Source organism: Caretta caretta, chromosome 3, assembly GCF_965140235.1.
Source record: "Caretta caretta isolate rCarCar2 chromosome 3, rCarCar1.hap1, whole genome shotgun sequence".
Taxonomy (NCBI): Eukaryota; Metazoa; Chordata; order Testudines; family Cheloniidae; genus Caretta; species Caretta caretta.
Window position 1 is genome coordinate 117,208,759 of NC_134208.1, and position 17,012 is coordinate 117,225,770.

Genomic DNA, 17,012 nt, shown 5'->3' on the forward strand with positions numbered 1-17,012 from the left:
TCCTAAATATATGCCCTTTTACACACTGCCCCTTAAGCGTGGAATTGCTTGCTCAACTGGAGAACTGGGGCAGCCAGTTCTGAGGTGGGCCCACTAGACAATCTCCCTGTAGGTTGTCTCTATAAATAATTCAGACTCTCTGCTCCTCCAGTTCAGCAACTCTTGCCTCAGGATGTGAGCTGGAAGACTGCTGGAGAGACAGAGGCAGAAGGCCCTGTCTGAGTGTGACCAATTGTGACATAAACATTTTCCAAGCTCATATGGTATGGCTATGCAGGAGACAAAGAAGGAAGCATCTGCAAAATCTCGAATAAAAGATTTATCCCATTTAATGAATAGCCTGCTTAATTCAAGCTGCATTCTCCTGGGAGCTGATTCAAGTATTTCCCGCTGTCAGGAAATTTCTTGTTATTTTTCAGAGAACATTGGTTAATTTCAGGCTCAGATCATCTGTTTTCAACTATGGTAGCAGCGGAGGATCTTGAGGGGACAGAGGCTCCTCTGCTTCAGTTTAGGTTTGTGTTGCTTATGGAGGTTCTGGAAATGCAGGAAGAAGTTTGTTTTGTAATTTTTGCTTTGGGCCCATATACTTCCTCCCTGTTGAAGGCTTGAGATCATTTTTCAGTGGAGATTCTCAATGCTTCATTTAAGGAGAACAGAGTGTGATAAGCATTCTTAAGGAAGTATGTGCCCTTCACTTAAGAAAAAAGAAAAGGAGTACTTGTGGCACCCTAGAGACTAACCAATTTATTTGAGCATAAGCTTTCGTGAGCTACAGCTCACTTCAACGGAGCTGTAGCTCACGAAAGCTTATGCTCAAATAAATTGGTTAGTCTCTAAGGTGCCACAAGTAGTCCTTTTCTTTTTGCGAATACAGACTAACACGGCTGTTCCTCTGAAACCTGTCACTTAAGAAACTATCTCTTGACACTGACAATCTAGCCAACTACATGCCTATCTCTAACCTTCCACTTCCAGGCAAAACTATGTTAGACAGTTGTAGTGAGATATGTCTCACCCTATCTAGTTTCCTCAGATCTCCTTGCGCCTTGTTGATCTGACTTCACACCTGATTATGGCATTAAGCCTGTCATGGTAACTCTCGCTGATGATCTCTTCAGAGTGATGGATAAAGATCAGATGTCCTTGCTGACATTATTAGAACCTTTAGAAATTGTTGATCCTGAAGTGTTGCTGAGTTGTGTGAAGACCTAACAAAGGGCTGCTTTGTGGACACTTCCTTCTTGTCTCTCCAAGAGACCCCCAGAGGGTAACTACTTTTCTGTCCCAAGGGCTCTCTCACATGCAGAGTTCCATCTTGTCACCTCCCTGTATGTTGGCCTTTGGAAGGGATATCAAGGAGGCATAAGGTGAAGTGCTTTCCATATGCTGATGGTGCTAAGCTTTATCTCTCCATTTCATCCTTCTCGGAGATTTGGTTAAGTTTGTCTCATTGTATAGTTGTGGATGGAGCATGGATGACCACAACCTGGTTGAGAGTCATCCCAGAAAAGACTGAGCTGATGTTAGTAGGACAGTGGAATCAACCATAAGATATGTGAAAGGTCACTTTGATTAAGGGTCTGTGTCTCTGTTTGTCAACTGAGTTAGCAATTTAGAGTTCTTGTTAACAAGTTAGACTCCCAGATGATCATTTTCAGTCAGAAAATGCTTATTTGTCACAACCTAAACTGATTGTGGGAAAGGTTCAGTGTTGACTCATTTCCCAGTTCAATTTTTTAATTTTTAAAAAATTGTTGAAATGTCCATTTTGACATTTTCAAAACAAAAGAGTTTTGTTTTCGATTCAGAACAACTTTGTTTTAGTTGAAATTGAAACCAAATGTTTTGAAATTATCAAAATGAAATGTTTCAATTGACCTGATACTATTTTTTTTTTTTTTTTTTTTGGATTATCAGTTCAAGAAAAATTAAGAAAGTTTGACTTTTCACCCTGATTCAGGATGCAATTTTTTTTTTTAAAGCTCAACTCTTGTGGGATGGAATAATTGTTTGCTGCCCAGCTCTAAAGAAGGCCTCGCTCCCAGGTGAATGATTTGGTGATTCATCCAAGGAGCCTGAATTTGTCCACCATCTATGTGATTTGATTTTTTACTAAAAAGGGGATCTGAATAGCCTCAGATCAAAGAGAGTGACACCTTGTCTATCCTTGTCTGTCTTCAGTTGATGTAGGTGAAGCCAACACAGTTGTCTCACACATTCATTATTGCTGGGATCATGATGCTGTTGGCAAAGAGCATATGGTCCTAATTTCTAGCTAGGTTATGTCTACTTATCTGATTTATCTAGTGCTATAAGGTGCACACATAGATAGTGTGGTGCTGAGCACAGGAGAGACAAAAGTCTCTTATGAGTAGCTTATGAAGAAGACTAGATTTATTGAAAAATAAATTTTTCATATTGATGTTGAAGTATCATTAATTTTTGCCTTAAGTGTGTCATCTTGGAAAGCATTAACTATTGTTTTTGGGGTGACAAGGGAAAGAATCTTTAGACTGTAATAAATCCACTTGCCATCAAGAAGAAACTCTGGATTCTCTGGGCAACCTTATCCAGAATTTCATCACAACAGATTTTTAGCTGTTAAGTTAGTAAGACCCTGTTTTGTTGCTCTCTTTATTAACTTTGCAATATCTTTAAAACAACTCTAATGGCTGTTTAAGAAATTTGATCTATCCAACTTTCATGAAGCCAGCAGTAGTTTGCTTGCATAAGTAAATTTCATAGATTGATTAGAATCCTGTTTGTCTGTGTTATATCTAAATATCCTCCCAGTTTGTTTATACTTCCATTTCTTTTTTATTTCTCTTTTTGTTTATTTGGAACTTTATTGTTGCATAGCTGGGAAACCATATACAAAACAGAAGATACTGTCATTTATTTCTTTTCTACCAGGCAATGGTAAGTGTCATATTGTTGTGTTTCTTTGTATTTTATATGACGTAATTAGTAATTACATTGATTACGTGCCAGATTCTGTCACCTTTACTCATGTTAAGTAATGACATTCACATAAATAGTAGTCAATTGGATTATTCACGGAATAAGTTACTACTCCAAGTAAGAGTGGCAGAATATGGCTCTAATTTAGGGCTAGACTGCAGTCCTCACTCATATTGGTGTGCACTGTCTTACCTGAGTAGTCTCATTTAATTCAGTGTCACTATTCATGTGAGTAAATGCACAATTTGAGGAAGGGTTCCACAGCCTAGCTTTAAGTAAACAGAAAGGGCCCAATTACTACTCCTGTGGAAAAACCTGTGGGAGGCAGCTAACATGGAAGAAATCTCTTCTTGCAGAGACTTTCCCCCATAATTGTTTCTTTGCAGGTAGGTACAACAGGCTCAACTACAAACCTCATGGATCCTCTGGGATCCCCAAAGCCCTGGCTGGGATGATTTAGTTCGGATTGGTCCTGCTTTGAGCAGGGGGTTGGACTAGATGACCTCCTGTAGTCTCTTCCAACACTAATCTTCTATGATTCTATGACCCTAGGGGATCAGCAGGAAGCCTGTGCCCCTATGATAGTTCTGCATCCCAACCCCCCAACCCGTGGCAGCACAGTTCTAGCCAGGGAGATTTCCTCAGATGACAGCTGCCCTAGAAAGCGTCTTAAAAATGGATCCTCACTATGTAAAAGGGGATGGGGAGAGACCTGTGGAAATGTAACACAGCCTATTAAACTTTCATTGTGAGTGCCACTAGGCCCAGGTGGGGGAATGATATAGCCTTTCTCTTGCATCACATCCCTTCCCCAACCCCTCTCCCCACAATCACCTGAGGAACTTGATCCACTGAGGGCCTTTTTCATGGTCAGGTGGGGAGAAGGGATGTTGCTATCGAGGGGTCTGAGCCAACTGTCTGTGTAAGAAGGGGAGGGCTGCACCACAGAGGTTTCATTCCATCCGTGGATCTCAGAAGCACAACTGGGCCAAATGTTATCTAAAGTTCCTTTCTAGGCCATCCGTTGAAGGTGGGCATGTACATCAGAAGTGATCTAATCCATTGAGATGTTGTCAGCCTTGTGAGGCTGAATTCAATAAGAGCTGAATCATTCAGCACCTCACTGGATACACTCAGTACCTTGCAGGACTTGGTTCTAACATAGTCTATGGCTACCTCTACAAAAAATCCCAAAGTTGGCCTGGGTCAGCTGACTCAGGCTTGAGGGGCTTGGGCTCTGGCATTCCAAAAAATCGCTGTGTAGATGTTTGGGCTGGGGCTGGAGTCCAAGCTCTGGGGCCCTCCACTGTAGCAGGGTTCCAGAGCTTGGACTCCAGTCCCAGCCCAGAAGTCTACATTGAGTTTTAGCCCCACAGCCCGAGCCCCTCAAGCTGCAATCTGTGTCCAGGCTACAGGTTTTTTATCCCTTTATAGACCTACCCTAACATGCACACTGTAGCATGCTCTAAATCAGTCACTAACCTGCTTGCCTTTGGGTTTAACACAGAAAAAACAAACTTTAGCTGTTTAAACATTATGTGTCTTGGTTAAATGAAAACCATAAAAGTTCTGCCTTCTACTTGTTAGACCCACATTAAGTCCCCTGGCCAGCAAAGTGCTGTGCACCCTCAGCTTCACTAACTGTGCTGGGGGTTGCTGGTGCTCAGCACCTTACAGCACTGGACCCTATAAGAGGAAGAAAAACAGTATGCATTAAGTAACATCTGGGCTCCCATTCATTCCTTGTCACAAATGATGTTACTTTTCAGCAATGTGGCTGCTGCCTACAGGGAGATCAGATATACTTTTGTAATTATAAAGCTAAATGTATAACATAATTGGTGACTTATACTGTGTAGGGGGAGACTGTTTTTCATTGTGGTCTAGTCCCACTCCACTGATGTCAACAGAAAGACTCCTGTAGACTTTAATGGGAGTTGGATTAGGCCCCATATGGACTTTCAAAACACCAGCTAGCCTTATGGGTGCAGTTTTTAAAATAATTACACACAAGCTACAGTTGTGTCTTCAATGGGTCACACATCCAGATAAAATACATCTAGCCTTCTTACAGCAGTTGTTTTATATATTAATTGCTAGAACTTAGCCATAGATCAATCTGTTACTCCTGTCTATTGTAAACAATTGCACACATTTCTAGCTGTGCCATATATATATATATATAGTGACTGCAATATTATGGGATGTTCTATCACAAAAGCTAACAATGAAGACAAAGGAAATTTGCAGCATATTATTTTATACATAAATTTGCCAAAGCTAGGACAGATCTTATTTAACTAACTTTAACTGTCTTGGTGTTGTCTGCATAAAAAAGAGGGAGATCAACAGGCTAAGTTTTAATGAATCCCCAAAGAGGCAGATTGTGTTAAAGAACTGATCAAAGAGAAGCTGAATATTCTGACACAAACACAGCAAGTATCAGGCTGTCTACTGTAAAATTTCCAGTATTTATAGCTTAATTCCTACGTTACAAAATTTAGAGAGACATTGTTATAAGTGATCCCGAGCCTCCAAATTTTGTAAGTCACCTACTCACTATGGATTTTGATGTTAATGTAGTTTTTCAATTGCAAATTTATATTCATTTTTTCAAGTTGATATTCAGGTTACATGATCAGATGAAAAAACGAATAAATATACTGAATGAAAATGGTTGGTGTTTTGTTCTAGTTATTTTCAAAATTATTGAAACAATGGAGTGAATGGAGAGACCAATCGTGTTTACTTCGCTGGAAATCGTCTTGCTTTGTTTTTAACTGGACCTTTTAGGTATCTTCAGCTATCGACAGTGTTTTTATACAGGGAGTGTTTGGTGGTATTTCTCCACAGGGAGTGCTGTCTAGTGAGACTGGCAGTCAAGACTCTTGAGGTGAAATCCTGTCTCCAGCTAAATCAATGAGAGCTTTGTCACTGACTTCACTGGGGCCAGGATTTCACCCCAGGATTCTATTCCTCGCTCTGCCATTGCTTTGCTCTGTGATCCTGGACAATCGCTTAACTGTTCTGGGACTGATTTTACCCATCTGTCAAATAAACACAAAGCTGTTTACTGTGTCCCAGAGTGCTGGGAGGAGTAATTAATGTTTGAAAAGTGCTTTGGGATTCTTTGATGAAAAGGTGATACTTATGGGCAAAGTCTTCTGGTATTATTATACTAATACATTATGTTAATTCTGAAACCACAAACCAATACCTATAAAGATAATAAATAATAAATACTACTGCTACTACTACTAATAATAATGGCCAATTGGATTATTTATTTTGTAATTGTTCTCAGTATTTACTAAATTGTCTATATGTTCAAGATTACTGCGCTTGCTAGAAGAAAGCTCCTTTCCTCTGGGGATAAATATTTTTTCCTCTTGTTCTGTCACTGATATTTTCCTATTGCTGTTTTGGTCTCCATTTTTTTGGGTTCTCTGTAGCTTTTCTCAAGCCCTCATGAAATACTACTAAGTTTTACATATAATATATCTCATACAATATCATTAGGATTCCTTTTGTTTGTTAATCAGATTGAAAACAGGTCACTGTGTTTTGTCGTGGAATGAAATGCCTGACCCAGAAAACCACCAGTGGAAGTAAGGACACATAAAGTATACCAGCTTGATTTTCACATTGCATCACACACATATAATATGTCACTCCCTGATCCTAAACTATAATGCTGTCCTGGTGAATATGCTTAAACAATTCTCTCTGCTGTATTATATGAAGGATGGTGAAGACAGAACATAAAAGCATAACCATTTCTTAAAAATTGTTGTGGCTACAAAAAGGGATTAGCATTACAAACATCTGTCATAATCAGCTGAGAAACCAAATCTGTTGTCATTTGGAAGTCAAGAATAGTAAGACCTAAAATACAAAAGGACAAAAAGGGACAAATACTGTCCACTTGTAATGGGCATGTAGATGATCTAAAGGAACAAGAACTGCTGTGTTTCCACTGCACAGAGGGTAAACTGGGGAGAGGTTGAGTAGAGGGACTTGCTCTATCCGTGTTGCAACAGAGCAGATCTACTCTGTGCTCCTCAACATGGCATATGAACATCTCAGTGGTTCTCTCTACAACTATGCAGATGGGGCTTGGAGCAAGGGAGTGATATGGGCATGGCCAGTGGTGAGCTGGAGCCGGTTCGCACTGGTTCGCGTGAACCGGTTGTTAAATTTTGAAGCAGTTTTAGAACCGGTTGTTAACCCGCTTCCCTGCAGGGGACGCTGAGGCTTTGATGGGCTCCGGCCGGGAAGTGATGTAATTCCTCCTCCGGCCACCGGGGGCGCTGCGGGAGCCATGTGGGCTGCAGCCTGGCCCTGGGCACGAGCCCTGTTGCTGCTGCTGCTGCTGCTCCCCTGGCCCTGGGGCTCCCGCTGCTGCCTGGTGGGTCCCCGGCTGCTCTGCTGGGCCTGGGCTGCGTCCTGCTGCTCGGGCTGCTCCGAGCCGCTCTCCCCGTGAGCACCCACCACCCTGCCCGCAGCCAGCCCCTGCCTCCAGCCCCCCCCCCCGCACCCTCTGCCCGCAGCCAGCCCCTGCCTCCAGCCACCCCCGCACCCCCTGCCCGCAGCCAGCCCCTGCCTCCAGCCCCCCCCGCACCCCCTGCCCGCAGCCAGCCCCTGCCTCCAGCCCCCCCGCACCCCCCGCCCGCAGCCAGCCCCTGCCTCCAGCCACCCCCGCACCCCCCGCCCGCAGCCAGCCCCTGCCTCCAGCCAACCCCGCACCCTCTGCCCGCAACCAGCCCCTGCCTCCAGCCACCCCGCACCCCCCGCCCGCAGCCAGCCCCTGCCTCCAGCCACCCCCGCACCCCCCGCCCGCAGCCAGCCCCTGCCTCCAGCCCCCCCGCACCCCCCGCCCGCAGCCAGCCCCTGCCTCCAGCCACCCCCGCACCCCCCGCCCGCAGCCAGCCCCTGCCTCCAGCCACCCCACACCCTCTGCCCGCAACCAGCTCCTGCTGCACTCCCTGCCTGCAGCCAGCCCCTGCCCGCAGCCACCCCTGCACCCCCTGCCCTGCCTCCAGCCACCCCCGCACTCCCTGCCTGCAGCCAGCCTCTGCCGCACCCCCTGCCCTGCCCGCAGCCAGCCCCGCACCCCCTTGCCTCCAGCCAACCCCGCACCCTCCTGTCTCCAGCCAGCTCCGCACCCCCTGCCCTACCCGCAGCCAGCCCCGCACCCCCTGCCTCCAGCTAGCCCTGCCCCATGCCCCTGTCTGCAGCTGGCTCCACGTCCACTGGTGCCCTGCAGTTCCCAGGGCAGTAACCCTGCACCCCTGCTTCAATGAGGGGGGCAGGGAGCAGCTGGGACCCACACATGTGCACACCCTAGGGTGACTAGACAGCAAGTGTGAAAAATCAGGACAGGGGGTGGGTGGGTAATAGGAGCCTATATAAGAAAAAGACCCCAAAATTGGGACTGTCCCTATAAAATTGGGACATCTGGTCACCCTAGCACATCCCCAGGGAGTGGCGGGGACACACACATGTGAAACGGATCTCATTTCTAGTTCAGGCCCATCTTTTTAAAAAAGAACTTTAGGCAGGGTTAACATACATCCGTATTTTCCCGGACAAGTCAGGCTTTTTGGTTCTTAAATTGCCGTCTGGGAGGAATTTTTGCATTTTAAAAATTCCTCCCGGGAAAATACAGAGGTATGGTAACCCTGTTGGTACAAAAAATACATACTGGGGCACATCCCTTAAATCAGAACTTTTTATAGGGAACCGGTTGTTAAGATTTTGGCAGCTCCTCAGTGGGCAAGGCCAATGAGTTTTCAAATACATTAATCCACGGACCAACCCAACTCCCACTCCTGTATGAAGTTACTGAGCACAGTTGCCACTACTACAGCATCCACATTTGTGAAATGACTGCACCATTGCTCTAGCCAGTGTGTGGAGGGTTAACCTCCATAAAACACATTTATTTGGATGTGGTGGAAAATTCCAGGATTTGGCCTTAAGTGTAAAATAATCCAATATAATGTTTGATAGTCATTATCCTCTGCTCTGTTCTTGTATGCTGCTTACTTTTACGGTTAAAGATCTGTCAGAATTTCTTAGCCTCAGTTTCTTATATTAGGAAGATTAGTTAGATTTGTAAAATGTTCTGAACACATTTAACACACTACATAAATATGAAGTATTATTACCAGATGTTCAGGCTGCTATATTACAGACACATTAAATCCTATTGGTTTGAATCTAGGTGCACAAATATTTTTGTACCCATTTTTAAACCACTGTGTGACTGAGTGGCAAAAAATACCTTACATGTCTGTTCCCACGCAATGATAACTTTTGCAAGTTGCTGATTGTTATTAATGTTTTGCCATTTCTGAATAAATTAAAACAACAGACTTACAAAACTAACTAGCAGGTGCTGAGTAACTAGGACTACATTTACCACCTTACTTATGTTCAATTTAATGGGGCTACTCATGGCGTAAGATATTATGCAGTGGGCTAGATCCCCAGCTGAGATAGTTGGCATAGAACATTGATTTGACAACCATTTACAGAAGCTGAATATCTGGCCTAATGTGAGTAAAGATGGCAGAATCTAGCCTATAATGATTTTGCAATAATGTGAACTTTACACTGGATGAGGAGTTCATCATTTCAGAAAGTGATGTCAACAGAGTAATACAACCACTAGGCAATGACCATGAAATTTGTCATTCATTATACCTTTTCTCTCATGGAAGTGCTCAGATCAATATGTAGGTAACGTTTTTATTGGTCAGAAACAAAGCAAGAAATACAGGGACTTCTTGGTAAGCCTTCCTGCTGTGTGCCAAGGAATGTGTGACAAGGCATCATCCTACTCCTGTCTCTTTTCTAGACACAAACTGCTCGGAGACCTTCTGGTCAAATGCCTTGTGCAATGTATTTACAGTGCTCTCCCCACCACCTTTACAAACTTGTGCAGCTCTGTATTTATAAACATGCAAACCTTAACTCATTCAGCCAAGGAGTGGGGGAGACAGTGATCTTCAGGAAAAACTTCCTAACTGTAAGAACAGTAGGACAATGGAACAGATGCCTCAGGAGGTGGTGGAAGTTCCTTCGCTGGAGGTTCTCAAAAGGAGGCTGGATAGCCATCTGGCTTGGATGGTTTAGACACAACAAATCCCGCATCGTGGCAGGGACATTATACTAGATGACCCTTGCAGTCTTTTCTAACCCTGTGATCCTAGGATTCCCCCTGAGAGCTCTCTCCTGGCTCTGACTCTCAAAAGCTTGCCTGTCTCTCTCTCTTTCCTTTGACCACTTCCTTCCTGTGTCTTTTCTACTTTCTGGGCTAGTTGGCCTTTGGGGCTCTCCTCAGCCTATACCAATCTATAAGTTAGGCACTGTTTGGCCCCCCAGATTTAGTCCAGGGCGATTTAATTGATGATCCAGTGATCAGAGTGCTGGTACAGCTGTCTTTGTCCAGCACTCTGTCACAGAATGGCAGAACAGGTTATATATCAGAGCGTCCTGTGCTTTGAGATCCCCTGATAGGAGCCCTCTGAGCTGCAATACCTAGGCATGTAGGGGCTGAGTTAAGGATACCGTGCAGCCTTCAGCCATAATTTATGTAGTTTAGCTACTTTGTCTCAGACTCTTTAATGTTATTTTACTGACACTATTCAGTGATAAACAGCTTTTGCTATACCCTAGGCTAGACCTATTTATACAGTGTGGCGCTGACTATGCCAGTTTTATCATGTTTCCTTTTTTTAAAATTAAAAATGAGTCTCACACAAAATAACAAATCTGTCTCTGTCAGAGATCCAGCCATATTCTATTTTCCTAAAGTCAAATGAAAGTGAAGGCCTGCACAGAATCATATTCAAATAACGATCCAGAGGGAGGGGGAATATTCAGTAATTCATATCATATTCAGTATCAACTGTTTCATAACGGATCCATAGTTTTTCTTTAAACAGAGTGGGCCGGTTTTTCTGGTCCGCTCCACACTTTTTGCTCTGACCAGGTGATGCCAAAGGAGTGAGACTGCACATAAATCCCCAGCTGGATATACCCCTGGCATGATGGAGGCTCAGTGGGAACAGAGCTGGTATAGTTGGCACTTGTCCTTCCCTCCCCACAGTTGCGCCCTAGCATAGGGGGGAAGTCCAGGGTGGGAAGAGGTGTATCAGTGACAAGGAGTGGCCAGAGCACACAGTGCTTCTGCTAACCCCAGCTTGTGGATAATCCTTTGGGGACCAATTCCAGCCAGCACAAGTTAGAATGGCCCCCAGGCTGCTCTCATCTGTGCCAGCATTAGGGCTGAGATATTATCCCCCCACTCTGCTGCAATCACCAGAAACAGCACAGCAAAGAATCAGGCCCAGTGAAAGTTTCACCTTCATTTTTCAACATTTTACAGAAATTGAGAAAAAATGCCCAGGTGTATGGGCATTAGAGGTCCCTGGACTGTCCAATATATAATTGTTATAATGAACGAGGTATCATGAAGACATTTCTCTCCTGATTCCCCTCTTAATGACTGCCAACTACTACTAATTCCCAGACCAAAAAATGTGCATTTCTATAGAGTTACAGTTGAGAGCATGTCTTAGTAACTTAAGGGTAAAAAAAAAACATTACAGGGATGTTGTCATCACCCAAAAGCCAAGCATTACAAACGCAAGAACTGCATAATTAAGGTTACACTTAAAAGAAATCCAGACATAGTAAGGTGAGAAATGCACAATTAAGATACCCAAACAAACTTAACTCTGCCCTGTACTGATGTCATGCAATAACCATACAGTTATGATTAAGCTATTGTAGTATTTGTGGTCTCATATTAGTTCCAATTGATTTTAGACATATTAGAGTTTTTCATATTTTTCCCCTTCCTGTTATCACAACAAGGCATAGTTAAGGTTGTCTAAGTACTATAACTGTGCATTTCTTACCTTAACATGTTTAGATTTCTTTTAAGTGTAACCTTAATTATGTATGTTCCTAGATTTGTAATCATCCCCAGATCAAGCATTACAACAGGCCCGTAATGCTTTTTACCTGTTGGTTTCTGATACATACTCTCAACTTTAACTCTATCTTAACATTGATTTTTTTTGTATGGTCATTTTCTTATTTTTAAGAAATTATTAAACATTTCATATATGAAAACTAAACAGGAAACCCAAAAAGAATGCTCAGAGAGAACCCATGCCCTGAGACTCAATGTTGACGCAGTTTATCATCTTACCCTGGACTCCTGCCCCAGTTACCACCCCATCAGTGCTGCCTCTGTGCACAGAGGAGCTGAGATTGCAGTACTGCAGATAGGAAGCTGTTCAAGTTCTGATGCCCAAACTAGCATGCAGACATTAAATCTTTAAAGAACAGTGACAGCTGAACCAAGTAAGCTACCAGTGAGGACTCCTGACACATGCATCCAGTCTCCCTCATACTGATGACTCATTACAACCAATAGAATTGTTCCATGCAAATTTACAGCAGAGGAAGGGTGATGATTGGTTGAGTTACCTCTAGAGTCACAATGGCCCCCCTTAAGAGTTACCTGAGCTGTTGACCTGCACCTGTCTGCAGCCTATATATTCATAAGTTATTAACAGTTGCATCTAATTGTTATCTTAATTGCAATTTAATTTCCTCAGATACAGCCTATGCAAAAGCTTCCAATTAATTCTAACAATATGGAAAGTTTGAAGTGCCTGTGTTATTTCATTATTAAGATAATTCAGCAGAAAGAAAAGATTGACATGAGATGTGAAATTTCTTAAAGGACCTAGTTTTTAATGAATTTTAACTCAACCGAATTAACAGATTGATTTGTAAATTCTCAGAAAATTCATTCTACACTCAAAGAGAAAACACTGTAAATATGGGGAGGATATGTTGTATTGTTCATATGAAAAAGAAGTTGAGTCCCTGCTTTAAGTACTAAATATACCTCTACCTTAACTACGGTGTAATAACTGCACTTCCATACTAACTAACTAACATTGTTTCACTGGGTACATTTTTATAACACAAGTATTTCCACATTTTTCACATTCAAAGATCTCTGCAAAGTAGATAAATGACAAGGCCCTATTTGCTTGTTATAGAAGAGTGGAGAGGCTAATGTTAGATGATTGTAGAGGGAGCACTGAATTTTTTTCAAGCCACCATATTTACCTTGAAGAAAAGTTTACATACAGATGCTATTGCTGAAGTGGCAGGCCACACTGGTGTCTAGCTGGCTTTACTTTCAGATCAGCTGGTATCTTCTCTCCTATGTCTTAATGTGCAGTTTGCTTTAATCTCCTCTTCAGCTCTTGGGAGAGGAGTATTCCAGCATCCTGCATCAATGTTTTATTTGTTATGGAGGGACTCTCATTCAGATGAGTTTCTGCTATACTACCTTGCACCTCATCCATGTTGTTTCTGCCGACAGTCATGTTCCAGTGTCATGTGGACACTGCTGCTGACAGCGCTTTTCCAATAATGTGGCAGTAGGTCATGATGTCTCTGTTCCTCTACAGTTCCTGAGAGATAAATTGAAGCACCCCTACTTGTGATCCTATCGCAAGATTGGCAAGCATTTTCCTAAGCAAGCCTGATCAATTCTACTGCTCTTTATGCATGATCCTCACTCAAGTCCTACTCTCTGGTAGAAGCAATTAGTCAGAGGGCCTTCACTGCTGTCTTGCTTTTGGTAAGAGAGTTCTATCGTACTTTTCAAACAATGCACATTACACACAACGAATCATAACTTAAGGCAATCAGCAACAAAGCCATGTCTATATAGCTTGTATGTTGCATTTAAATTAGTTTTTGAGAAAAACCAAACCAAACCAAACCAAAAACAATAGTTGGAGAACAATGCGCTCCCCCTCCTCCCCAAGGCTTCCAGGAACCAGGTAATTCAGATAACAGGAATAGGATAGGGATTTTTTACCAGGATGCCAGGTCTAAATTTGGTCTAATCATTAGTGAAGGAAAGTTATTACCACTGAATGACTGCTCAGTAGACTTTATGAACTGAGTTGATGATTTCATGAAATGATGATTTGATGAAGTTCTGTGTGTCCATCTCTCTCTCTCTCTCTCACATACACACACACAAAATCAAGCCCTCATCACTGCAATTCTTATTTGTAGTCTCAGCAGCAAGACCAAGGACTGGCAGAGTGGGAGACTGAAGTGCCTTTGCATCTATAAGGAGAGGACACTGCTAGGCTCTAGTGCTGTCAACCCAGCACCTTTTATAAACACAACAATCACTTAATGTATATTTTAAGTACACATTTTCCATTTCTGCTGCTCAGAAGCATCTTACTTCTCAGGGCTGGGACTGTGTCTTCCTGTATATATAGATGGTGCCTTGCGCATTTGGGTGCTGATGAAATTCAAATAAATAATTATTAGCAATAATAATATCTTAGGTAACAATGTTTCTTACAAACCTCAAACAATGGATTATTCCCATTCATTTACTTACATAGATGTCAATTTTTCATGATGACACTAATTATGTATCTTATAATGTGGCTGATGACACTAGCTTCCATTGATGTGAATAAGGAATTAACTTCCTTTTAAAAACTTGTAAAAATAGACAGTAGTATGCATTCATTTTGCAGAGTTATTTATTATTTCTCTATAAAACCTATCAACAGCTAATAAATTTACCTACTTATATTTTCCAGCTTTTTAAAAATAATGCAATCTATTATTGCATTTGGGATTTCATCCATTTGCCCAACACTTGATAAGCTAAACAAAAAACAAGGTTTATGTATGTATGTATTGGTAAATATAATAATATGCATCCCAGCTGCAAAGCTGATGACTGGTTAGCCCAAATCTTTAGCAATGCGGAAGATAAGGATCCCCTCTCAATACTGGAAACCCTAACACATAGTTATGCCAGTTCTAAGCTCATTATAATGGAGTACTCAGATAGTATGGTGATGAGCGCTCTGGAAATAAACTGGACAAACTAGAGCTTGTTGGTTTTCTTCATATTCTAGCGATTTTATTGGTGATAAAGTTAAGACCTCACGTTTTTTAATCCCGGATTTTAGGAGCTAAATGCAATCAAATCCCTCAAAAACAATGTCGAATGGAAAGGAACCATTCCAGACAGGGTCTTTCTTGCGCTCTCTTCCTTAGGAAGCTGGGCATCTGTACAGTGTCTGTCCTGTGTCAGAGAAAGTCCTCGCCAGGGGCTCAGGGCGGTGGGCTTGATCTCCTTTGCCAGAGAGTTGGCTTGTGAGCGCCCCTCTGCTGAGCGCGCTGCGCTGTTCATAACTTGGTGCCAGCCGGGAAGGATCCGCTATTTCTAGCAGCCACTAACCAGCCTCCTGCTTCCTGAGCCTCATTCTAAACCATCTGTAGCTGCCTGCTTTTCCCCATAGGCTCTGTCCTTCCTCCAGCCTCCGACATTTTCACACACACACACACACACACACACAGAGAGAAAGAAAGGCAGGGGGAGCAGAACCCGGCCAAACCCCAGCTCCCTGCTGATGCCGCAGAATAATGAGGGGGGAGGATGGATGGGTGACATGAAAGACTATGGAGAGAGTGGAAAGAAAATCCATAACTCATCAGAATAATGAACAGCAAGGATGGTGCCTGTGAGCCACCTCTTCGTTTGCCCTGCACCGAAGCAGCTTCTACAGACTTAGTGGGGGCCTCGTCCTTTTATTATTAATTATTATTATTATTTTATTATCGTCCTCCCCCCTTTCCCTCAGCCAGCAGTCTGCACTGTATTACATGCCTCTGTTCAGGTCTTACAGGGAATCACTTCCATTTCCAAGGAACCCAGACAAACGGTGCGTGTGGTTTCTACAAGGCCACGGTCTCCGATTGTTTCAAATCAGTGCAAAACGCAAGGGTGCATCGTCCCCACTCCCCTGCCCAGAAGAGACCCTGCCTTAAGGGAGCCAGAGGAGAAGGTCAAGAGGAAAGGTACGATCCCCCCGCCATCCCCAGCAGCCCCCCAAACACATCTGCAAACGATATTCCCCCTCCTTTCCCCCAATATGGTAGGAACCCCCCGCCCGGACGGATCAGGATTCCTTGATGCAGCCGATGCCCAGCAGCAGCAGCATCGCTCCACAGAGCCACAGCCCAGGAGCCAATATCTGGGGAGTCCAGTGGAGCCACCGTGCTCCCTTTCCCCACCCCTTTGTGCATCACTGGAGAGGAGCGACACTCGCTCGGACCCCACCTTGCAGCTCAGCCCCCGGGCCACCGCGGCTGACCCCCCGCCCCGCTACACACACACCCCTTCCCTCCCCACCCCCCGTGTGAGTGCATTTGCAGTTGTATTCCCTCTCCCCCCCCCCCGCCCCCCCACCCCTTCTCTCTAAACCAGGCACCAGGATACAGCAGACATGTTGGTGCCATTTAACAAGGTTCAGGTTCAAAATAATGATAAAAAACACCACAGCGGTCTGGCTTACCCACCCCCGCCTGGCTGCGTGTGCTTGGCACTGAGCGATCCCGGGGAAGGGCTCGTGCAGCTGGTCCCTAGCGGAGCTGGTTTGCTGCCATCCGCCCAACTTCAGCACCCAGCCTGCAGGGAGAGAGAGCGGGGAGGGAGGAGAAGGGAGGCAGGGAGCGAGCGCACATGCGCCCTGCCACTCGCGCTGGACCCGGCCGAGCAGCTGGAGTTTCCCCGCTTCTCCCCGGCGTGACTCACTCCCAGTCCCCTGCCTCCGCTTCCTCCCCGGGGAGCTTGCCCGCAGCGGGCTGGCGGAGAGCAAGGGGCCAGGCAAAGAGCCCCGAGGAGGGAGTGGTCCCCAGGGGATGCACTGGGAGAGCCGGTGCTCGTGGTCCTAGGGCTCTAGGAATGAGTCTCCAGCCAAACATGGCTGCTTTGGGGAGGGAGACTCGATGTCTGGCGATGGGTTTTTAAATCACCTGGCTCTGGGGAGGAGTGAGCTGGGGCTGTGTGCCAGAGGGGCGCTGGCCACCTCACTCATTCCAGCTGTGCTTTGTGCGGAGAGCAGGGGCAGCTTGGGACAGGCGCCTCCTTTTCTGGTTCTGAAATGGAAATAAATGTCATG

General features: G+C 44.3%; 1 protein-coding gene across 3 annotated transcripts in view; it reads right to left on the bottom strand.

Moving 5' to 3' along the window:
* RGS17 (regulator of G protein signaling 17) overlaps window positions 1–16,792 on the bottom strand; it is a 79,349-nt gene extending 62,557 nt beyond the window's left edge. For 2 of the 3 annotated variants that reach the window (XM_048844202.2, XM_048844200.2), the window contains exon 1: window positions 16,411–16,791. The gene's annotated coding sequence lies outside the window, so the exon portion shown is untranslated. Of the gene's footprint in view, window positions 1–16,406 lie in introns of all 3 variants that reach the window. The other variant, XM_048844201.2, reaches the window with a different exon arrangement.
* Between the last annotated feature and the right edge of the window lie 220 nt (window positions 16,793–17,012).